At 42.7% G+C, this 25,201-nt stretch overlaps 1 protein-coding gene across 1 annotated transcript in view; it reads left to right on the forward strand.

The window, feature by feature from the left end:
- The first annotated feature begins 4,077 nt into the window (after positions 1 to 4,077).
- The window catches only part of zgc:109889 (uncharacterized protein LOC553542 homolog), a 52,714-nt gene continuing 31,590 nt past the window's right edge, over positions 4,078 to 25,201 (forward strand). Inside the window, 1 exon segment of the mRNA XM_042298182.1 lies at positions 4,078 to 4,578. The gene's annotated coding sequence lies outside the window, so the exon portion shown is untranslated.

Consider the following 25,201-nt stretch of genomic DNA (forward strand, 5'->3'; position numbering starts at 1 on the left):
CTGAAATACCTTTACAGAAGTATTCAGACCCTTTGCTATGAGAATCGAAATTGAGCTTAGGTGCATCCTGTTTCCATTGATCACCCTTGAGATGTATCTTGTAACTTGATTGGTGTCCACCTGTGGTAAGTTCAATTGATTGGACATGATTTGGAAAGGCACACACCTGTCTATATCAAATCAAATCAAATGTATTTATATAGGCCTTCGTACATCAGCTGATATCTCAAAGTGCTGTACAGAAACCCAGCCTAAAACTCCAAACAGCAAGCAATGCAGGTGTAGAAGCACGGTGGCTAAGAAAAACTCCCTAGAAAGGCCAAAATCTAGGAAGAAACCTAGAGGAACCAGGCTATGTGGGGTGGCCAGTCCTCTTCTGGCTGTGCCGGGTGGAGATTATAACAGAACATGGCCAAGATGTTAAAATGTTCATAAATGACCAGCATGGTCAAATAATAATAATCACAGGCAGAACAGTTGAAACTGGAGCAGCAGCACGGCCAGGTGGACTGGGGACAGCAAGGAGTCATCATGTCAGGTAGTCCTGAGGCATGGTCCGAGGGCTCAGGTCCTCCGAGAGAGAGAAAGAAAGAGAGAAAGAGAAAATTAGAGAGAGCATACTTAAATTCACACAGGACACCGGATAGGATAGGAGAAGTACTCCAGATATAACAAACTGACCCTATCCCCCCACACATAAACTACTGCAGCATAAATACTGCAGCATAAATACCCACAGTTGATAGTGCATGTCAGAGCAAAAACAAAGCCATGAGGCCGAAGGACTTGTGTGTAGAGCTCTGAGAGAGAATTGTGTTGAGGCACAGATCTGGGGAAGGGCACCAAAACAAAAATGCAGCATTGAAGGTCCCCAAGAACACAGGGGCCTCCATCACTTTTAAATGGAAGAAGTTTGGAACCACCAAGACTCTTCCTAGAGCTGGCTGCCCGGCCAAACTGAGCAATCGGGGAAGAAGGGCATTGGTCAGGGAGGTGACCAAAACCCGATGGTTACTCTGGCAGAGCTCCAGAGATCCTCTGGAGATGGGAGAACCTTCCAACAAGGACAACCATCTCTGCAGCACTCCACCAATCAGGCCGTTATGGTAGAGTTGCCAGACGGAAGCCACTCCTCAGTAAAAGGCACATTACAGTCCATTTGGAGTTTGCCAAAAGACACCTAAAGACTCTCAGACCATGAGAAACAAGATTCTTTGTTCTGATGAAACCAAGATTGAACTCTTTGGCCTGAATGCCAAGCATCACATCTGGAAGAAACCTGGCACCATCCCTACGGTGAAGCATGGTGGTGGCAGCATCATGCCGTGGGGATGTTTTTCAGTGGCAGGAAAACTAGTCAGGATAGAGGCAAAGATGAACGGCGCAAAGTACAGAGAGATTCTTAATGAAAATCTGCTCCAGTGCGCTCAGGACCTCCAACTGGGGCGAAAGTTCACCTTCCAACAGGACAACCACCCTGAGCACACAGCCAAGACAACGCAGGAGTGGGCTCGGGACAAGTCTCTGAATGTCCTTGAATGGCCCAGCCAGAGCCCGGACTTGAACCCGATTGAACATCTCTGGTGAGATCTGAAAATACCTGTGCAGCAACTTTCCCCATCCAACCTGACAGAGCTTGAGAGGATCTGCAGAGAAGACTGGGAGAAACTCCCCAAATACAGGGGTGCCAAGTTTGTAGTGTCATACCCAAGAAGAATCAAGGCTGTTATCGCTGCCAAATGTGCTTCAACAAAGTACTGAGTAAAGGGTCTGAGTACTTAAGTAAATGTTATATTTTGTTTTGTTATGAGCAAAAATTAATTCATTTTTTTTTTTGCTTTGTCAATATGGGGTATTGTGTGTAGATTGATAAGGGAATTTTAAAAGAAATATGTTTTAGAATAAGGCTGTAACATAACAAAATGTGAAAAAAGTCGAGGTGCCTAAATACTTTAAATCTTGAACAGGTGTAGGCCAATCAATTTTGGACGCAATTTGAATGGAATTGATTTAGAGAGAAAGACCGTGAGAGAGCCCTCATGTGCAGGCTGATTTAAAGCAATTATATTCAAGTGATGTTTGCAGAGTTCACAACCTGCTACACTTGTGAGAAACAAGTTTTGTTATATTTCATAACCATAATTTTTGAAATGTGTAAAATGTTTCATGGTCTTTTGTTTGGAGTGCTCCCTGTGAGCAATGAGCATGTCTGGTTTCTCTATCCTGATAATGTTGAGGGTGCATGAACGCCTGAGCACGCATAATAGAAGTAAGCCTACCTACCTGGCCTGCTGCAAGCAAATGTAGGAAAGTGCCTATTTGGTAATGTCTTATTTCTGATTGTGTTGGCTCACCACATCCATCACTAATAAGCTGAGCTTTTCAGTCATTTTTTCTTCACCTCACACAGTAAGTCAACAAAGTATTTTTTTTAAACATCCATTGCAAATTATAATAGTTCCTCACAATATTTGAAAAAAATCTTTCCAACACTCTCCCAGCCTCGATAATCACCACGCCTCGGTGTGAAAGAGCAAAATATCATGATCTGATTGTTCCATATGTCCTGTGGAGACGTTGTGAAATACATTACCATTTTTCCCTTGCACAAAAACAGCTGTCTGTCCAGAAACTTAGGGCCTGGAATAGGCTAGTTGACACAATGTTGCAAGTTAGCTAGCAACAGCTTCAGGTCAGACCCAGTTGATTGATTTGATACAGTATTGCACTTCATTAGTGATAGCTCAATTCATGCCAGATACTACTGTAGAAAGGGAGGCAGACCAGCAGAGTAGAGAGATGAATGCCATTGAAAGAACCTACATTTTCAGCAGGATATTTTCTAGGCCTTCTTTTTTTTATTTGCCTGTTTTAGGCCTATGCATTTTACTTAGTTGACAACGGAAGTTATAGGCCTACTGCTGCATTGGCCTATAGGCTATCACTGAATTCCACGCACTCATTTATTTAGCCGCCAATGGATCCCAGTGTATCAATGTGTCCATATGGCAGAGGCTGGTGCTCTTGCATTAGCTGAATTTGTACTTTTAGATTTTATCATTTTAATTCAGATTTTCATGACAATTATTTTGAGAAACTAAAACATTATTATTTAAATGAAACTGATAATGTGCAAGCAGATCGGTAGAAATGGTAGGATAATACTCAACAAATTGGATGCAGTCTATCACAGTGCCATCCGTTTTGTCACCAAAGCCCCATATACTACCCACCACTGCGACCTGTATGCTCTCGTTGGCTGGCCCTCGCTTCATACTCGTCGCCAAACCCACTGGCTCCAGGTCATCTACAAGTCTTTGCTAGTTAAAGCCCTGCCTTATCTCAGCTCACTGGTGACCCTAGCAGCACCCACCCATAGCACGCGCTCCAGCAGGTATATCTCACTGGTCACCCCCAAAGCCAATTCTTCCTTTGGCCACCTCTCCTTCCAGTTCTCTGCTGCCAATGACTGGAACAAACTGCAAAAATCACCAAAGCTGGAGACTCTTACCTCCCTCACTAGCTAGTTGTCAGAGCAACTCACAGATCACTACACCTGTACATAGCTCATCTGTAAATAGCCCATCCAATCTACCTCATACTGTATTTATTTATTTATCTGCTCCTTTGCACCCCAGTATCTCTACTTGCACATTCATCATCTGCACATTCTACCATTACAGTGTTTAATTGCTATATTGTAATTACTTCACCACCATGGCCTATTTATTGCCTTACCGCTCTTATCCTACTTCATTTGCACATGCTGTATATATATTTTTCCTACTGTATTATTGATTATATGTTTGCTTATTCCATGTGTAACTCTGTGTTGTTGTATGTGTCGAACTGCTTTGCTTTATCTTGGCCAGGTCGCAGTTGCAAATGAGTACTTGTTCTCAACTAGCCTACCTGGTGGAATAAATCAAAATAGTGCAGGGGTTGGCAACCCTGGTCGTGGAGTGCTGCAAGCACTTCGTGTTTTTTTATCTAACCGACCTGGAAGACCAGGTGTGTTAAATTTAGGCAATCGTTGAACTGGTCAATTAGCTCAGTTGGTCAGGTGTGGTGCCTAGTTTGAACAAAATCCTGAAGTACTCCAGGAACAAGGTTGCCTTCCCCTGCTATAGTTTGAGTATTCGGCTTGCTTTACATTCCTCGTAAATAGGCCTAAAGAGGAAGGGAGTAACACAAATATATTTATTGCACCTCGCGGTACAGTAAAACGTAACCGCGAGAGAAGCAGGGAGCGCTTGCTCATCTCTGTTAACTCGCTCGAGGTCCGTCAAGTCTCCGCTCATCTTGGTTTTCAGTGACACGCATGCGCACTAACAGGTCTCTGGAATCTGATGCAGCTCGCAGTACAGGCTGAGTCGCTGCCTTGGAAACGCCACACATGCGGAGCACGAACTGGGGACCCAGATTTCAGAGGCTTCTTCCTCCACTCTTCTCCTCCATCCATTCCTCCCATCAGCAGTCAACTGGGCGGCTGTGTCACCACTGATATGGACCTGCGGAAATGCAGACAAGGCTGAAAAAGACAGAGTAGAAAATAACTTGAAGCTGCGCACAGGGCAGGTAGGCTAAAACCTGGTGATTTAAAATCCGCTTTGCTTGTCGTAGCAGACGGTGTAGCAGTGGTCTAACGGTAAATTAGCAACAATAGGGAAATAGCACGTTTTGTCGACATGCATTCGTAACATGGGTGTGTCATTCAGATTGCCTGCCTTGCAACAGTATTGCGCTGCAAGTATTTATCCGTGAGAAAATGTTAACATTTGTGGCCGATTCATCATGCAATGAATTCAAAAAAGAAGATCGGAATCCGAAACCGACAATCATTTGATTGGCAGACATGTTCTGTTTCCCTATTGCATTGATTGTTATTTTACCGTTACAGTTCATGACACGGAACTGTTCAGATTCTTTCTTTCTGAATTGATATATTATTGTGCGTGGTAACAAATATTGACGTTATACAGGCCGATATCCTAAGATATAGACTTTAGTTTAGGCTACTACAGTAGTACAGTGGATTTGACAGCCTGCCGTCCTGCCCGCACTCCTGTCCAAAACAACTGGCCATCGTTGAAGTCTAGAACAGACTAGACTTGTATGCCCTGAATAAGTATTCAAGCACAGGTACTGGTTCGGGGAGAAGGTGCCAGTAGGGGCATAGGCTACACTAGTAGTGTATCACCAGCTTGGTTCAAGGGTTTAGTGTAACAGATTATTCTCGGTAGAGCCTGACTCACTGTCAACAACCTTTACCAGACCGACCGCTGCTGTTGTTATCGCATGCTGTCCAAATAAAGTTTAACAATGTGTCAAACATTCTGTTGTAGAATGTTGTTTTTGTGGGTACCTTGTTTTATTAATGTTTTTATTGTTGTGTAGACTAACTAGTGCTTTGTAACATTTAACCACTGTTTTGCCGGCGGCTTCTCCTGAGCACAGCTTGAATAACCTTTTCAAGAGATTAGGGAGTTAAAGCTTATTTAGTGTAAACGGACGCCTGATTTGTGTAATTATAGGTTCATGATTATGACATTTGTGTGAGTGAAAGGGCTTCAAAACGGCTTGATATTATCTCATTAAATTGGTAGACATTTTGTAAACCTGCAGAGAGAACGCTTGAACTGGAACTCAAATATCTGAATTGTTAGAGGATATCCTTCACTATGAGCACAAGGTGTTGAAAATACACCTTTTTGTTTCAAAATATTTTGAAAAGGCTTATTTTCAATGTCTGGTGCTCACTAGGTTATCTTTGGTTACAGTATTAGCCTTGTAACAGTTGAAGACAGTTATTAAACAATTGACCCTTTGCTAAGCCCTACCCCAGAATTTCGGGAAACCAATCGCAGCTCTCAAAGGGATAGCAACTATCGTCTAGTCCGACACCTCAGCAGAGGTGGAACAACAGGTTCAAAAATGGTGTGGCAAAGTTCATGTCTTTCAAGGAAAAACTCCAGGCCCCAGATCTCATGACCTGGTCAGGTGAAACTCTTGGTCCTATTCGTAGGCTATGACAAAAGTTTATTATTATAGATAGCTTCCCTTTTCAGCTGTGCAATGACTAGGGTTTTTGTTGTTGGATTGTGAATTGGAAACACTCTTCCTTTCACTCCCTCCTCTACATTATCTTCCTCTGTATTCCCTGCTAAAGCAACTTTCGATCACTCTAAATTTCACGCTTCTGCCTCTAACCCTAGGAATCTCTCTTCCACCTTGTTAATCCTCCACCTCCTCGTTGCCAGCGACTTTGTCAAACAAGTTGACGACATCCACTACTCATTCACACAGCCTATTGAGTCCACTGGTCCTACTCACTCAGAACTACCCTACGCCTTGACATATATCTCCCCTCTCTCTCCAGATGAAATTCTGCAACTAGTGAGGTCCAGCAGCCCGACAACTTTCCCGCTTGACCCCATCCCCTCCTCCCTTCTCCAGACCATCTCTGGAGACCTCACTTCCCTCATCAACTCATCCCCTCTGACTTTAGAATTGCCAGAGTCGTTCCCATCCTCAAGAAACCAATGCACCCCTCTGATATAAAAAATGACAGACCAGTATCTCTTCTTTGTTTTCCAAAACGTGATGTCTCTGAACAACTCTCGCTATCTCCCTCAGAACAATCTTCTTGACCCTAACCAGTCAGGCTTCAAGACGGGTCACTCAACCGAGACTCCTCTCCTCTGTGTCACGAAGGCTCTCCACACTGCCTAAGCTGACTCTCTCTCCTCTGTTCTTATCCTCCTAGCTCTATCAACTGCCTTCGACACCATGAACCATCAGATCCTCCTCTGCACCTTCTCAGGGCTGGGCTTCTCAGGCTCTGCACACTTTTTGATTGCATCCTACCTGGCAAACGAGTCCTACCAGGTGTTGTGGAGAGGATCTGTGTCTGTACCACGTACTCTCACTACTGGTGTCCCCCAGATCTCGGTTCTAGTGAGGTCCTCTTCTCTGTATAAACCAAGTCACTCGGCTCTGTCATATCCTCACATGGTCTCTCCTATCATTGCTATGCGGATGACACTCAACTACATTTCTCCTCCCCCCCCCCTTCTGACACCCAGGTGGCGACACGCATCTCTGCGTGCCTGGCAGATATCTCAGCTTGGATGTCGGCCCACCACCTCAAGCTTGACCTCAACAAGACGGCGCTGTTCTTCCTCCCGAGGAAGGCCTGCCCTCTCCAAGACCTCTCCATCATGGTTGACAACTCCAGTGTCCCCTTCCCTGAGTGCAAAGAACCTTGGCATGACACTCTGCAAAAATCAAAGCAGTGTCTCGCTCACATAGGAAGTGGCGCAATTCCTAACCCAGGCACTTGTCATCTCCCGTCTGGACTACTGCAACTCACTGTTGGCTGGGCCCCCCGCTTGTGCCATCAAACCCCTGCAACTTCTCCAGAACACTGTAGCCTGTTGTTCAACCGTCCCAAGTTCTGCAATGTCACTGCGCTCCTCTGCACATTCTACTGGTTTCCAGTCGAGGCTCGCAACCACTACAAGACCATGGTACGCGCCTACGGAGCAGCAAGAGGAACTGCCCCTGTTTTTGCTGACTTTACTGTAGTATTCACTATGTTTTTGTGGACTACATATACTGTAGTATTTACAGTTTACTATAGTACTAATACTGTAGTAAAAAAGACTCGTGTATATATTATATAAATTACTGTAGCGATTTTTCAGAATGTAGTATTCTGTTTTTTTCTTTTTTTGTGTGTGTGTGTTGTATTTGACAATAAAATTGGGGACTTTTACTTTGAGGAAACCTAATAGAGAAATGCAAAAATAGCACATTTTCCATAACCTAAAGGTTATGAATGGAGAGTTTAGAGCAATTGCTTTTTTACTATAACCTGTATAGAACACAATATATGGTCTATACTTGGCATGTAGGTTTCTTATGAGTGCCACAAATTGGTATATGGGGGAGGGGAATGGGCAGGGCATATGCAAATTAAATACTGTAGTATTTACTATAAGTAACATTTTTTTTGTGAACTGTAGAGGTTTTTTTTTTGGACATTTCTGTATTTCGTTCAGTGTTCTACAGTATACTATAACATTCTATACTAAGTACTACATATGATCGAGGGATACTACAGTGTATAGTATATACTTTAATTTACTACAGAATTCTATAGTAAGTACTGTAGTATTCTATAGTAAAATGTCGTATTATGTGGATCAGCTCAGGTATTGTACTCTGAAGTTCATAGTCAATGCATTTAAAATGGGGGGGTCGATGCATTTTCAGTAGGGGGTACATGTTAGCACAGGGTGCACATATGGTCAAGAGGCCCATTTTCTGGGGACTGGGTTTCCCAGCTACAGTAAGTTGAAAACAACTTAGTAGTGTTGGGTGTAGGGTTTCACATTTTCGGGAATATTCAGAGGTGGAAACTTTCCATGGGAATACATTGTAATTAATGGAAACATATGCAAATTAATAATAATGCCATGTAGATGTTTTTTGCATTTAATATATTTACCATATCATATGGAGACACAAACCTTCTACATTATTGCAAATGATTCAATCCTTCCAATAGACATAAAACATAAATAATTTAGTTATGAATTGAACTTCAATTAAATGAGGTGACTCTTCACATGGGATGATTTCACTGAACAACAAAAGAAAGGGAACATGGAATGATCCCCAGTGATCCATCGCATCTCCCCAAAACGTTTTCAACACATCTGTGAAATGATAACCAAAGCTTTAGTTTCTAGACTGTCTTCCTCTCAGGCTTCCTCAATGTCCACCTATTGAACATCAGACTCTGAGGCCTCATCCCCACTCACCTTCTAACCTTGTTGAAAAAGCCTCAAATTTGCCCAGATGGTCACCAATTTTTCAACCCTTGTATTGGTCAGCCTGTTGCTTGCTTTGGTGTGTGTGTTCCCAAACAAGGACCAGTAGCGCACTGAGGCGGCTGATGTTGGTTGGATTTGGAGGATGATGGAGGCAACAGGGGAAAGAGCCTCAGATCCACAAAGTCCCTTTTACCAGATGGCTGATGAGATATGTTGACTGCCATATTGCATCTCCATCCCAACATCCTTGCTTGGAAGCATACTTCGCCAGACTGCCAAGAACCTTGCCCTCATCCAGGCCAAGGTGGTGAGACACTGTAGTGATGACACCATTGATCTCTGCAGCAGACCGGATGCTCTTGCCAGCATATTTGGAGTCCAGCATGTACGCTGCGGTGTGTATGGGCTTCAGGCAGAGGTCTTCATGCTTTTTGATGTATTTCAGAACTGCAGTTTCCTCTGCTTTGGAGCAACAGTGAAGTGGGAAGGGCAGTACAGATTTCTTCTCTTACATCTGCAAGCAGAGTCTGAACATCAGACAGAATGGCATTGTCTCCCTCAATCCGTGCAATGGCTACTTCTATAGGTTTCAGGCAACTTACCACTCTCGGCCAAAATACATCTAGGAGGATCCTCTTGATGGAGCTGTCCATATCGGCAGACTGTCATATGGCCATTTCTTGGAGAGACTCCTTCCCCTTCAGAGGACTGTCAAACATGATGACAACACCACCCCAACGGGTGCTGTTGGGCAGCTTCAATGTGGTGCTATTATTCTTCTCACTTTACTTGGTGAGGTAGATTGCTGCTATAACTTGATGACCCTTCACATACCATTTCCTTGGCTCTCTTGTAGAGTGTATCCAATGTTTTCAGTGCCATGATGTATTTGATGAGCAGATTCAGTGCATGAGCAGCGCAACCAATGGGTGTGATGTGAGGGCAGGACTCTACTTTAGACCAAGCAGCCTTCATGTTCGCAGCATTCTCTGTCACCAGTGCAAATACCTTCAGTGGTCTAAGGTCATTGATGACTGCCTTCAGCTCATCTGCAATGTAGAGACAAGTGTGTCTGTTGTCCCTTGTGCCTGTGCTCTTGTAGAACACTGGTTGAGGGGTGGAGATGATGTAGTTAATTATTCCTTGCCCACGCACATTCAACCACCCATCAGAGATGATTGTAATACAGTCTGCTTTCTCTATCATTTGCTTGACCTTCACTTGAACTATGTTGAACTATGCATCCAGCAAATGAGTAGATAAAGCATGTCTGGTTGGAGGAGTGTATGCTGGGGGAAGAACATTCAGAAATCTCTTCCTATACACTGCCTGTGAGCATCAGAGGTGAACCAGTTGCATACACAGCTCGAGCAAGTCATTCATCAGCATTTCTCTGACTATGTTCCTCCATTGTGTCAAAAAACCATGAGCTGTTGCTACTGATAAGGTGTCTGATTCATACTTTTCACCTCGAATAGAAGTAGAGGGACTTTTGTCAGAGGCTCACAACAAGCAACCTGAGGGAAATGTAGGCACTTGGCCAGAGGATTCTACATCTTTGTTGCATTCTTCACATATGATTTGGCACACTATTTAGAAATGTACACAGCTTTTCCTTCTGCATTAGCTGCAGTGAAATGTCTCCACACAGCAGATAGTGCCCGTGGCATTTTCCTGTAAAGATTAGGAAAACCACTGAGTAAAAACAAATACAATTCCATGTACAGATAAATAGTTAAGCAGTAAGATTAAACAACTCCTTTGTAAGATACATGTTTTAAAATTAAACATATTTGGAACAGGTGAATTAACACTCCTCAGTTAGCAGGCTCAAGCCAGCTAAAACCCACGTGTTAGTTTTTGCTAACTTGCAGAAATTATTAACAAGTTGGAAATGATTTAAACACACTTTGCTGTAGGCTACTATTTATTAGTTAACAAAAATGTATGTACAGTGGGGCAAAAAAGTATTTAGTCAGCCACCAATTGTGCAAGTTCTCCCACTTAAAAAGATGAGAGAGGCCTGTAATTTATATCATAGGTACACTTCAACTATGACAGACAAAATGAGAAAAAAAATCCAGAAAATCACATTTGTAAGATTTTTTATGAATTTATTTGCAAATTATGGTGGAAAATAAGTATTTGGTCAATAACAAAAGTTTATCTCAATACTTTTATTTACCCTTTGTTGGCAATGACAGAGGTCAAACGTTTTCTGTAAGTCTTCACAAGGTTTTCACACACTGTTGCTGGTATTTTGGCCCATTCCTCCATGCAGATCTCCTCTAGAGCAGTGATGTTTTGGGGCTGTTGCTGGGCAACACAGACTTTCAACTCCCTCCAAAGATTTTCTATGGGGTTGAGATCTGGAGACTGGCTAGGCCACTCCAGGACCTTGAAATGCTTCTTACGAAGCCACTCCGTCGTTGCCCGGGCGGTGTGTTTGGGATCATTGTCCTGCTGAAAGACCCAGCCACGTTTCATCTTCAATGCCCTTGCTGCTGGAAGGAGGTTTTCACTCAAAATCTCACGATACATGGCCCCATTCATTCTTTCCTTTACACAAATCAGTCATCCTGGTCCCTTTGCAGAAAAACAGCCCCAAAGCATGATGTTTCCACCCCCATGCTTCACAGTAGGTATGGTGTTCTTTGGATGCAACTCAGCATTCTTTGTCCTCCAGACACGACGAGTTGAGTTTTTACCAAAAAGTTATATTTTGGTTTCATCTGACCATATGTCATTCTCCCAATCTTCTTCTGGATCATCCAAATGCTCTCTAGCAAACTACAGACGGGCCTGGACATGTACTGGCTTAAGCAGGGGGACACGTCTGGCACTGCAGGATTTGAGTTCCTGGCAGCGTAGTGTGTTACTGATTGTAGGCTTTGTTACTTTGGTCCCAGCTCTCTGCAGGTCATTCAATAGGTCCCCCTGTGTGGTTCTGGGATTTTTGCTCACAGTTCTTGTGATCATTTTGACCGCATGGGGGGAGATCTTCCCAGCCTGGTGCAGGTCTACAATTTTGTTTCTGGTGTCCTTTGACAGCTCTTTGGTCTTTGCCATAGTGGAGTTTGGAGTGTGACTGTTTGAGGTTGTGGACAGGTGTCTTTTATACTGATAACAAGTTCAAACAGGTGCCATTAATACAGGTAACGAGTTGAGGACATAGGAGCCTCTTAAAGAAGAAGTTACAGGTCTGTGAGAGCCAGAAATCTTGCTTGTTTGTAGGTGACCAAATACTTATTTTCCACCATAATTTGCAAATAAATTAATTAAAAATCCTACAATGTGATTTTCTGTATTTTTTTTCTTCTCATTTTGTCTGTCATAGTTGAAGTGTACCTATGATGAAAATTACAGGCCTCTCATCTTTTTAAGTGGGAGAACTTGCACAATTGGTGGCTGACTAAATACTTTTTTGCCCCACTGTATGTCATATAAAATCACCCCACCCAGTATTGTAATCAAAACTTACCAGAAAGCATGTAGTCCTTGGCTCAGACAGTGTAGTAGTGTGGGCTCAATAGAATCACATTAGTGTGCAACATCTTGAAAATCAGCTGTACATGTGATGGAAGAATGCACTGTGCATGCAGAGGTTTGCAATTCCATTGAATTTGGGATAGTTTAACCAAAATATGCCACAAGACCTAGAATTGCCTTATGTGTATCCCACAAACAAGGTTCACTGTTATAAGCTAACTTTCTTTGATGAGTTTTGAGCAAAAATCCCGGGCTTAACCTCCCATGGAAAATTTCCAGAAATTTCCCAGAAACTTTCTAACCCTTTGCAACCCTAGTTTGGTGGTAGCCATTCTGTCTTTTTTGTGGTATTTTATGGAAGTTCATTTAGCAGCAGAATAAAATACCAAGCCAGTACTAATGCAAGCTCAATGTAGCCTGTGACTTAGGAAATATGGCAGTTCAGATATAGACAGCTAGTGTGTTTTATAGTGTTGTTAGGCCTACTACAGTTCTAAAGAGGCCAATCAACACACTGATACGGGCAGAAAAAGAGGGAATTAGAGTGAGTGTGTGTGGTCTTGTTCTTCTATCCTTGTGGGTGCATAAAATCCCCCAAAAGTCTCCACAAGGACAGTAAAACATGGAAAATTCTCCCTTGTGGGGACATTTCCCACGCCCCCATGAGGACAAAGGCTATTTTAAAGTTGGTTAGGTTAAGGGTTAGGAGTTAGGTTTGGGCTAGGTTTACTTGTTAGGTTTAGGGGATAGGGAAAATTGGATTTTGAATGGAAATACATTTTAGGTCCCCACGAGGATAGGGAAAAACGTGTGTGTGTGTGATCCAATATTTCTGGGATGGAGATCAGGTGAGGTCAGAGTTGGACAGTCAGTTTTTTGTTCCTTTTCCCTCATCCGTCAGCAATGTTCCTATCAGACTGCCTACTAATGCTCTCTCGTTCTCTCACTCTCCCTCTTGCTCTTTCTATCTGTAACTATTTCGCATACTCTAGTAATCTTGTATTAGGACACCACATTTTAGCATTTCACACACCCCTAATTTCTCTCAACAGTGAGTCAGGTAAATACACTGCATAATATCATAGGCTACATCATCTACTTGTATCTAACCAAACGTTGTGCATTGTTGAGTAGATTGGTTTGTGAACCGACCACTCTGTTGTACCCCTGCAGAACTTAGCAGCAGCAGAGAGAATGTTTAACCTGTGTGTTGTGGTCTTAGGCCCAGTCTGTTAGAATAAGAATGTCTGTGATGAGAATTCCAGAAGTGCTCTCTGTAGTATTGTGTTCCGTAACTGATCTGTTTCTTTAGTTGTACAAATTGTACCCTATTATTCCCTATTTAGTGTGCTACATTTTACCAGGGCTAATCCTGTGTAGTTTAGTACTTTTTGACTAGAACACCCTAGAACTCTCAACTCTGGTCTAGAAAGCTAACGTTTTTTCCAGACACACTGATAGGTGGGCTACTGTATCCTCACAGGCAATGGGAGTACTTTACCTTTGTTTAACCAGGAAGTATGTTGAGATTTGAAACTATTTTTCAAGAGTCCTGGCAATTGAAAAGAAACATGGCCAGTTCTTTTGAGGAGTATTTTACTCTTCTCCTGTTGAATCCATTAGCTACTGTACGATATGATACGGTTTTGCTAGGCAGTAGTGTATTTGTGCATGTTAGGTAACAGTGTGCAAATTGAAATAATAACCTGTTTTATCTCACGACGGACTAGAGGTCGATCGATAATGATTTTTCACCGCCAATGCCGATTATTGGAGGACCAAAAAAAAACGATACAGATTAATCGGCCTATTTTTTATTTATTTTTTAAATGTACTTTTATTCATTTGTAATAATGACAATTACAACAATACTGAATGAACACTTATTGTAACTTAATATAATACATCAATAAAAATCTATTTAGCCTCAACTAAATAATGAAACATGTTTAAATAATGCAAAAACAAAGTGTTGGAGAAGTAAAAGTGCAATATTTGCCGTGTATAAAAGCTAACGTTTGAATTCCTTGCTCAGAACATGAGAACATATGAAAGTTGGTGGTTCCTTTTAACATGCGACTTCAATATTCCAAGGTAAGAGGTTTTAGGTTGTAGTTAATATAGTATTTATAGGACTATTTTTCTCTATACCATTTGTATTTCATATACCTTTGACTATTGGATGTTCTTATAGGCACTATAGTATTGCCAGTGTAACAGTATAGCTTCCGTCCCTCTCCTCACCCCTACCTGGGCTTGAACCAGTAACACATCGACAACAGCCACCCTCGAAGCAGCGTTACCCATCACTCCACAAAAGCAGAGCAAGGGGAATAACTACTCCAAGTCTCAGAGCGAGTGACGTTTGAAACGCTATTAGCGCACACCCTGCTAACTAGCTAGCCATTTCACATCGGTTACACCAGCCGTTAGGCTGATAGGCTTGAAGTCATAAACAGTGCTGTGCTTGCGAAGAGCTGCTGGCAAAACGCACGAAAGTGCAGTTTGAATGAATGCTTATGAGCCTGCTGCTGCCTACCACCGCTCAGTCAGACTGCTCTATCAAATATCAAATCATAGACTTAATTATAACATAACACAGAGAAATACGAACCTTTGGTCATTAATATGGTCAAATCTGGAAACTATCATTTTGAAACAAAACAGTTATTTCAGTGAAATACGGAACCGTTCGGTATTTTAACGGGTGACGTCCCTAAGTCTAAATATTCTTGTATTGCACAACCTTCAATGTTATGTCATAATTATGTACAATTCTGGCAAATTAGTTCACAATGAGCCAGGCTGCCCAGAATGTTGCATATACCCTGACTCTGCGTGCAGTGAACGCAAGAGAAGAGACACAATTTCACCTGGTTAATATTGCCTGCTAACCTGGATTTCTTTTAGCTGAATATGCAGGTTTAAAAATATATAGTGGGGCAAAAAAGTATTTAGTCAGCCACCAATTGTGCAAGTTCTCCCACTTAAAAAGATGAGAGAGGCTTGTAATTTTCATCATAGGTACACTTCAACTATGACAGACAAAATGAGAAAAAAAATCCAGAAAATCACATTGTAGGATTTTGAATGAATTTATTTGCAAATTATGGTGGAAAATAAGTATTTGGTCAATAACAAAAGTTTATCTCAATACTTTGTTATCTACCCTTTGTTGGCAATGACAGAGGTCAAATGTTTTTTGATAGTCTTCACAAGGTTTTCACACACTGTTGCTGGTATTTTGGCCCATTCCTCCATGCAGATATCCTCTAGAGCAGTGATGTTTTGGGGCTGTTGCTGGGCAACACGGACATTCAACTCCCTCCAAAGATTTTCTATGGGGTTGAGATCTGGAGACTGGCTAGGCCACTCCAGGACCTTGAAATGCTTCTTACGAGGCCACTCCTTCGTTGCCCGGGCGGTGTGTTTGGGATCATTTTCATGCTGAAAGACCCAGCCACGTTTCATGACATTCTCCCAATCTTCTTCTGGATCATCCAAATGCTCTCTAGCAAACTTCAGACTGGCCTGGACATGTACTGGCTTAAGCAGGGGGACACGTCTGGCACTGCAGGATTTGAGTCCCTGGCGGCGTAGTGTGTTACTGATGGTAGGTTTTGTTACTTTGGTCCCAGCTCTCTGCAGGTCATTCACTAGGTCCCCCCGTGTGGTTCTGGGATTTTTGCTCACCGTTCTTGTAATCATTTTGACTCCACAGGGTGAGATCTTGCGTGGAGCCCCAGATCGAGGGAGATTATCTGTGGTCTTGTATGTCTTCCATTTCCTAATAATTGCTCCCACAGTTGATTTCTTCAAACCAAGCTGCTTACCTATTGCAGATTGTCTTTCCAGCCTGGTGCAGGTCTATAATTTTGTTTCTGGTGTCCTTTGACAGCTCTTTGGTCTTGGCCATAGTGGAGTTTGGAGTGTGACTGTTTGAGGTTGTGGACAGGTGTCTTTTGTACTGATAACAAGTTCAAACAGGTGCCATTAATACAGGTAATGAGTGGAGGACAGAGGAGTGTTACGGTTTTCTAGGTGTGAAGGAGAGTCGGACCAAAATGCAGCGTGTAGATTGCGATCCATGTTTAATGAATAACGTAAACACGAAGTAACACAAACTCTACAAAACAAAGAATGTAAATAACGAAACGAAAACCGAAACAGCCTATACTTGTGAAAACTAACAAAGATAGGAACAAGGACACTAAGGACAATCACCCACGACAAACTCAAAGAATATGGCTGCCTAAATATGGTTCCCAATCAGAGACAACGATAAACACCTGCCTCTGATTGAGAACCACTCCAGACAGCCATAGACTTTGCTAGATAACCCCACTAGCTACAATCCAAATACATACACACCAAAACCCCAAGACAAAACACACCACAATACAAAAACCCCATGCCACACCCTGGCCTGACCCAATACATGAAGAAAAACACAAAATACTTAGACCAGGGCATGACAAGGAGCCTCTTAAAGAAGAAGTTACAGGTCTGTGAGAGCCAGAAATCTTGCTTGTTTGTAGGTGATTTATTTTCCACCATAATTTGCAAATAAATTCATAAAAATCCTACAGTGTGATTTTCTGGATTTTTTTTCTCATTTTGTCTGTCATAGTTGAAGTGTACCTATGATGAAAATTACAGGCCTCTCTCATCTTTTTAAGTGGGGGAACTTGCACAATTGGTGGCTGACTAAATACTTTTTTGCCCCACTGTACTTCTGTGTATTGATTTTAAGAAAGGCATTGGTGTTTATGGTTAGGTACACGTTGGAGCAACAATACGCACCGCATCGATTATATGCAACGCAGGACACGCTAGATAAACTAGTAATATCATCAACCATGTGTAGTTATAACTAGTGATTATGATTGATTGATTGTTTTTTATAAGATAAGTTTAATGCTAGCTAGCAACTTACCTTGGCTTCTACTGCATTCGCGTAACAGGCAGTCTCCTTGTGGAGCGCAACGAGAGGCAGGTGGTTATAGCGGTGGACTAGTTAACTGTTAGGCTGCAAGATTGGATCCCCCGAACTGACAATGTGAAAATCTTTCGTTCTGCCCCTGAACAAGGCAGTTCACCCACCATTCCTAGGCCGGCATTGAAGATAAGAATGTGTTCTTAACTGACTTGCCTAGTTAAATAAAGGTTAAAAAAATAAAAATAATACATCTGCAAAATCGGCACCGCAAAATACCGATTTCCGATTGTTATGAAATCTTGAAGTCGGCCCTAATTAATCAGCCATTCCGATTAATCGGCCGACCTCTACTACAGACTAGTGATCCATTAACTCATTCATCCCAGATGCCACTGTACTCAGCAACTATACAACGAGACGGGCCAACTTAGTGATTGTATTAGTACCTCACTATGGCTGGTATGTAGCTGGCTGATTGCTGTGTTATTGTATCATGTATCAGCCACTGTACTAAAGCCACTATTCAATAGAGTGGCCTGGCTTGCACTTTGCATCCCCCGACTGACAAAGAATGTCACAACAAAAGAGTCAGAGTTATACAGAGTTCAACACACAGGTCAGAAAGCCTTATGGAGGGGAGGGGAAAAGCATTACTGGATCTGTCGTGAAATAAACAGGTTTTTGTTAACTTTATACACACATGCAGTCTGCTGTCATGCACACATGCATGCTCACACACACAGATGCTTGGGGCAGTCACGCTAACTCAGCGATATTCTCACTCGCGTCCTCGATCAGGCTGTGCATTGCCCGGGTGATCATTGCTAAGGGCTGTGTTAGCATTCAAATGTGGAGTCAATGAAGTGATTATGGAATGAGCAATCAAGTTATTGATCTACTGCAGATCCATGTCATCTATCTCTATCCATATGTGCTTAGCATCTGTTAAGCTGATCCACAGGCAATCTTAACTTGTACAGTTATGGAGAAAAACTGGCCTTAGACAATGATCTAACAATGACTTCATTAGTCCACATTACTAATATGGCTGATCTAGGATCAGTTGACCCTTTTCCCGCCTTAACTTTAATCATTACGGTGAGAAACTCAATGTCCTATCAGGTGCCAACATGGCACCCATTACAACATCTTAAATTCAGTTTGCCTAACTCTCTCTGATATTGTTTAACTCTTTGCATCGTGTGCGTGTGTGTGTGTGGAGAGTTTCTGCCCTGGTCCCAGAGAGTGTCTGTTTTTAGGTGGATTGGAAAGAGTGTCACATGGGTATGGATGACTTTTTGCGATTGTGTTGAGGGCAACACATTTAATAGTCTCTGACGGCCGGGGTCAGAAAGGGAGGGGAACTACACACACACAACCATCTCTGACGGGCCGGGGTCAGAAAGGGAGGGATTGTAAAACAAGGAACTACACACACAACAACCATTGGGGTCAGCATGTTACACACAAATTTCTTGTTAACAAACACTCTCTCTGTTCATCTCTCTCTCACTAGGCCTATTGACTGTGGTCACTATTCCCTTGTATACTGGTATTGAGAGATTTTGTGTGTACTCTAAAGTCCCCACAAGGAGTGTAAAACAAGGAAAATTATCCCTTGTGGGGACATTTTCCATACAGTTGAAGTCGGAACTTTACACACTTAGGTTGGGGTCATTAAAACTAGTTTTTCGACCACTCCACAAATTTCTTGTTAACAAACTATAGTTTTGGCAGAACTGAAAAAAAGTGTGCGAGCAAGGAGGCCTACAAACCTGACTCCGTTACACCAGCTCTGTCAGGAGGAATGGGCCAAAATTCACCCAACTTATTGTGGAAGCTTGTGGAAGGCTGCCCGGAACGTTTGACCCAAGTGAAACAATTTAAAGGCAACGCTACCAAATACTAATTGGGTGTATGTAAACTTCTGACCCACTGGGAATGTGATGAAAGAAATAAAAAGCTGAAATAAATCTTCCTCTGCTATTATTCTGACATTTCACATTCTTAAAATAAAGTGGTGATCCTAACTGACCTAAGACAGGGAATTTTTACCAGGATTAAATGTCAGGAATTGTGAAAAACTGAGTTTAAAACTGTCGTTCTTAACCTGGGTTCGATCGAACCCCAGGGGTTCGGTGAGTCAGTCTCAGGGGTTCGGCGGAGGTCAAGACACACATCCGACTCATATGATTCGTGATAACACGCCCCGCTTGGCCATCATTGGCTGCAGGTGATCACGCTACATCGCTTGGCCTATCTGTGCTGCAGGGAATTTGGTGCACTCAGTAGTCGACTTGTGACTGTCGTGATGGTACGTCTTGTGATTTCTTTCTTAATATTTTAATCCCTTCAGACGTACTATGTCGAGCAAAAAAAGAAAGTGGTCGAACAAATATGTACAATATGGATTCACATGTATAACGGAACGTGATGGGAGTCAGCGTCCTAACTACATGATTTGCAATGCCAAGTTGAGCAATTCTAGTCTAGCACCGGCAAAACTAAGAGAACACTTCCTTAAGCTGCATGGAGATGGAAAATACAAGAACACAACGCTCGCTGAACCCATGGTGAAGAGAGCCAGATTCGATTAAAAGGCTACTCTGCCTGTTCTCGGCTTTGTACCCATCAACAAACCGATCCTCACAGCATCGTACAAACTTGCTTACCTGATCGCAAAGCAGGGCAAGCCACACACCATTGGTGAAACACTCATAAAACCAGGTGTGTTGAAGATGGCGAATATCATGCTGGGAAAAGAGGCTGAAGTTAAGTTATCCCAAATTCCTCTTTCAAATGACACCATCAGCGACAGAATAGAGGACATGAGCAAAGACATCTTGGCTCAAGTAGTTGCAGATCTGATTTCAAGCCCGGCAAAATTCAGCCTTCAACTCGAGGAGACCACAGACGTTTCCAATCTAAGCCAGCTTGCTGTATTCGTGCGCTATGTGAAAGACGACGTGATAAAGGAAGATTTTATTTTATTTTGTAAGCCTCTTACAACAACAACTAAGGCAGCCGATGTGAAGAAACTTGTGGATGACTTCTTCAAAGACAACAATCTTTCGTGGGATATGGTTTCTGCAGTTTGTTCGGATGGAGCTCCAGTCATGCTGGGAAGAAAGTCTGGTTTTGGTGCGCTAGTGAAAGCCGATGCACCACACATCATTGTTACGCATTGTATTCTGCACAGGCATGCGTTGGCAACAAAAACCTTGCCTCAAAACTGGCAGAAGTATTAAAAATTGTAGTGGAATGCGTGAACTATGTGTGAACTAGTGCTCTGAGGCACCGCATCTTCAGTGAGCTGTGTAAAGAAATGGGCTCTGAATTCGAGGTACTTCTGTACCATTCTAACATTCTGTGGTTATCCCGGGGACAGGTGCTGAATCGTGTTTTTGCCATGTGTGTGGAATTAGCCCTGTTTTTGCAAGAGTACCAACATTGCCATGCAGATTGCTTCAAAAATTCTGAGTTCATTCTCATTTTAGCGTACATGGCTGATATCTTCGAAGCTCTCAATCATCTCAATCAAAAGATGCAGGGCGGTGGAGTCAACATCATCGAAGCGGAGGAAAACCTGAAGGCTTTTCAAAAAAAGCTACCGTTATGGAAACGATGAACAGAGAACGATAACTTCTGAAACTTTCCCCTGCTGGACGACTGTGTAAGTAAGATCGAAGATGTATCTGGAATCGGAGACATTTCTGTACCCGCGGAACTGAAGCAAGCAATTGCCACGCCCTTAGATGAGCTTGCAAAGTCTCTCGACGGATACTTCCCTACAAGAGAGTCATATCCAGCATGGGTGAGACAGCCGTTCACGTTTAGTGTTGAAACAACAGATGTCAATGATGAGTACCTCGATGAAATCATTGAAATTCAGCAGAGCCAGGTTCAACAGCAACTCTTCAGAACAACAACGCTTTCAACGTTTTGGTGTCAACAAATGGTAACGTACCCTGTTATTGCTAAGAAAGCTCTGGAGATTTTCATACCATTTGTTACAACATATCTTTGCGAGCAATCCTTTGAGGATGCTGGACATAAAAACCAAGAAAAGGAACAGACTTTGTTGCGAAAATGACATGAGAGTGGCACTTGCCAAGGTGAAGCCGCGCATTTCTGAACTGGTCTCTGAAAGGCAACAGCAGAAGTCACACTGATTTGCAGTAAATATGAATTATTATGTTTTTGTTTTTGTGTGAAAATCATGTTTTGATGATTTTGTTCTTTGAACACAGTGATGTTGATGCACGGTTCATTTTGTGCACCAGTAAAATATATACCTATGTTTTGAATTTGAAAAAATCATATTTTATTTTTCCAATTAAGAAGGGTTCGGTGAATGCGAATATGAAACTGGTGGGGTTCAGTACCTCCAACAAGGTTAAGAACCACTGGTTTAAAAGTATTTGTCTAAGGCCTATGTAACCTTCCGACTTCAACTGTATATATGCCCATGAGGACAAAAGCTATTTTGTATGTGTGTGTCTTCCAGGGCAGCCCTCTGCATCTCCTCTCCATGTTATGAACCTACAGTATGACATCAGATGCTGTAGTGTGTTCCTATGGCCATGTTTTATTCACAGTACTTTTACAGTGACTGTTTGGTAATCCCTCACCTGACCTGTGTCTCCCTCTGTGTCGTAACACAACGACAGGACACGGCCTTGTTCTCCTTGCCTTGTGCAAGCTCTCTCACGCTCTCTCTTTCTCTACCTACCTCTCTCTCTCGTTCTGTACTTTATCTCATTCTACCCCCTCTTTCTCCCACCCTCCTTTTTCCCTTTCTCTCGCTCTCTGCTGCCCCTCACTTTTTATTTGAAGCCAAAGTTGGAGGACTTCAAAGGAAACCATGGCAACGCCTCCACCAAACCCATCTTCCAAAAAAGGGGGAGGGAGGGTGGTAGTGTGCATACAGTAATTTGGGTTTAGGATTAGCGGCTTGAAGTGCAGTCGTAATTTCATTTCTGTGTAATGACTCATACCATGGAACTTGCACGAGTCAATGGGGGGACGGATAGTATTTTGCATAATTTTGGTTTAGTATTAGTGGCTTGAAGTGCAGTCGTAATTCCATCTCAGGATAATGACCCATACAATGGAACTCTCCTGTGAGCGTCAACAAACACACGCATCAAAGAGTTGGGACTACTTGAAACTGTGGAATCGGGGCAGTTCAAAGGCAGTCAACGCTCTCTCTCTCTTCTTGTGGTAGCAATTGAAATGATAGAAATACATTTTCGATATGAATATAATTTTATGTAGTGACACAATCTTTGGATTTATTTCATTCAATGTTTTAACCCTGCCTATCTAAATATTTCTGTTAAGCTGTCTGACTAATCAACCCCTGTGTTAGCCAGACCATGTCTCTCTCAGAAAGTGGGGAGTAGATAGCTAACAGACTCATGCCCTGTCTCTCTCTCTCTATGTGTTCATAGCTATATTTGCAGAGGCTAGCTAATTAACCTGTAACGTTTGCCTAGCAACGAGACTGTAGCAGACTGGTGTATTAGTGGGTGGTTAGCATATATTTAGCAGACTTTTGCCCTGTCTTTCTCTGTATTAGCATCTAGCTGGATACATATAGGGTAGCTAGCTATTTAGCATGAAGCTAAGCTTGTGTTAGCCCAGCAACCTCTAAGACTGTAGCAGACTGCTAGCCAATGTCTCTCACAATCAGAGGTCTGGGTATAACAGACTTACTTCCTATTTTGTATAACTGTCTTTCCTAGTTAAAATAAATGTTAAGAACAAATTCTTATTTACGTTGACGGCCTACCCCGGCCAAACCCTATGGGACTCCCAATCACGGACGGTTGTGATTCAGCCTGGAATCGAACCAGGGTCTGTAGTGATACGTCTAGCACTGAGCTGCAGTGCCTTAGACCACTGCACCACTCAGGAGCCCATGTATATCCATAAGACCTAGCTATAGCAGACTGGTGTCACAGCTAACTAATTAGCCATAATGTTAGCCTAGCGACCTCTAGACTGTAGCAGACTGGTGTCACAGTGGGTGGTTAAAGGATGATTATGTTGATAGCATTAGCTCTGGGACTTTAACACGCATTCCTACAGGGAGGCCAGGCAGGGACAGAGATACCACTTAGTCAGCCTTCTGTTCATCCCTCCCCCTCCCTGCTTTCCCTCATGGCCTCACCCTTCTCCCTCTCCTCACTCGACTTCATCCCTGTTGACCCTGCTCTCGTCTCACCCTCCCCCTTCCACCTTCTTCCATCTGGAGAGTGGCGGTGTCTGTAGGTCAAGTGAGATAAGGATAATTGTGCTTAGTTAGGCCAGCGAGCCATCCAGGGCAGCCATGGAATTTAGTTAAGGACCGCCTTCCAGGGCAGTTACTGTATTATGACCAGATGACAATCACACTCACCTGTCTGAAAGTAATCCAGGTTAGAATCATCACACGGCTGACTCCAGGAAGAGTGTTAAGTTTGTTAATTACGCACTGGGTCACACAAAACCTAGCCAAGGCACACGGCATAGGCATTATGTACTGTATTAGTGCGTTAGATCTAGATGTAGTTTAGACAATCTTTCGGTCTTTCCCTTTTCTCTCGCTCCATCACTATTGCAATGTCACATTGGGTTCCACTGCTGCACACGTCTAGAGCAGGTATCTCAGCATGTTGCTATAGCAACAGCCCCCTTGGCACCACTCTCCTCCCTTTTACTAGCCTCTACTGACCTGCTGCTCTATCCTGCTATGTAGTTTTAAACAAAAACCACTACTGTAGCAACACAAGCTATGCATCCCACTGCTGGCTTGCCTCTGAAGCTAAGCAGGATTGGTCCTTATTGGTCCCTGGATGAGAGACCAGATGCTGCTGGAAGTGGTGTTAGAGGGCCAGTAAGAGGCATTCTTTTTCTCTGGTCTAAAATATGCCAATGCCCCAGGACAGTGGTTGGGGAAATTGTCCTGTGTAGGGTGCTATCTTTCAGATGGAACATTAAATGGGTGACCTGACTCTCTGTGGTCACTAAAGGTCACTTATTGCAAGTAGGGGTATTTAAGCCACAATCTGGCCTCATACCATCATGGCCACCTAATCATCCCCAGCTTCCAATTGGCTCATTCATCCCCCTTTCTCTCCCCTGTAACTATTCCCCAGGTTGTTGCTGTAAATGAGAATGGGTTCTCAGTCAACTTCAAGGCAGCGGCAGCGTAGCCTAGTTGTTAGAGCGTTGGACTAGGTTGCAAGTTCAAATCCCTGAGCTGACAAATCCCCGAGCTGTCGTTCTGCCCCTGAACAAGGCAGTTAACCTACTGTTCCTAGGCCGTCATTGAAAATAAGAACAAATTCTTATTTATAATGACGGCCTACCGGGAAATCGTGATTTTAAAGTGGATTTAACAGGTGACATTGACAAGGGATCATAGCTTTCAGCTGGTCAGTTCACAAGAAATTTGTATAATAGAAAGCGCAAGAGTCCTTAATGCTTTGTATACTTGGTGTATAATGCTGCATAGAATGGCTAATTTGTTAATATTTACAAACGCCTACTTGTGATTTCGCTGGATCAGTGTGGAGGAATGAATATATAGTACATGCATAATGATCTGCATGTTATTGTGACAGTAAGGGGAAAACACTGGATGAAACCTTGGGGTTTTAGGCTGGGTTTCTGTACAGCACTTTGAGATATCAGCTGATGTACGAAGGGCTATATAAATACATTTGATTTGATTTGAGGTGTCCTTCCTAACTCAGTGGCTGGAGAGGAAGAAAACCACTCATGGATTTCACCATGAGGCCAATGGTGACTTTAAAATAGTTAGTATTCTATCACAGCCATTAAACTGAGGATGGATCAACAACATTGTAGTTACTCCACAATACTAACCCTAATTGACAGAGTGAAAAGAAGGAAGTCTGTACAGAATACAAATATTCCCAAACAT

This window comes from Oncorhynchus tshawytscha, linkage group LG15 (assembly GCF_018296145.1).
Source record: "Oncorhynchus tshawytscha isolate Ot180627B linkage group LG15, Otsh_v2.0, whole genome shotgun sequence".
Taxonomy (NCBI): domain Eukaryota; kingdom Metazoa; phylum Chordata; class Actinopteri; order Salmoniformes; family Salmonidae; genus Oncorhynchus; species Oncorhynchus tshawytscha.